Source organism: Propithecus coquereli, unplaced genomic scaffold, assembly GCF_000956105.1.
Source record: "Propithecus coquereli isolate 6110/MARCELLA unplaced genomic scaffold, Pcoq_1.0 Scaffold427, whole genome shotgun sequence".
Lineage (NCBI taxonomy): Eukaryota > Metazoa > Chordata > Mammalia > Primates > Indriidae > Propithecus > Propithecus coquereli.
The window spans coordinates 913,007-913,674 of NW_012150030.1; positions in this window are offsets into that span (position 1 = coordinate 913,007).

Sequence of the window (668 nt, forward strand, 5' to 3'; positions counted from 1 at the left end):
AGGGAGCTTGCTGAAGCCCAGAGCCATGCAGAAAAGCAATTCTAACACAAATAAATACAAATAAAGAAAACCAGAAACACTTTGCAAACACAAGAAATGATAGATTCAACCTATCTACATCACTTTAATAAAATGATAATTTTTAAAAGCACTCTTACGTTGTCTTTTCTATTTTGTTTCTTTTATTTTACTAAAAAGTGAAAATGCTCAGTGTAAAAAAAAAAACAGAAAAGCATGTAGAACTATAAGCATAACCAACGTTGTAAATACATGGACTAAACTTAGTTTTTTCCTTTTTAAGAGCTTGGATTAAGGTCAAACAATCAGGGATTTTGAATTTCAGATTTACCACATGCCACATGTGTGATGATGTTGGGTAATTACCAAAGTTTTAAGTCCTCTCCTTATCCTACTTTCTAGGACAGGGATACCCTTGACTAAGTTGATGGCTCTCTCCTCCTTGAAACACTTCATTCACTTCACTCCAAGGACACCACATGCCCATGACCTTCTCTGACCACTCATTCTGTCTACTGTTCTTCTTTTTCCTAGTCTCCTTGTCACCTAAACATTGGAGGCACCACAGTACAGGTCTTAATTTCTCCCTTGGTAATCTTGTCCCTTCCTGTGGCTTTAAACACTATCTACATGTTATGCAAACAGGTTAA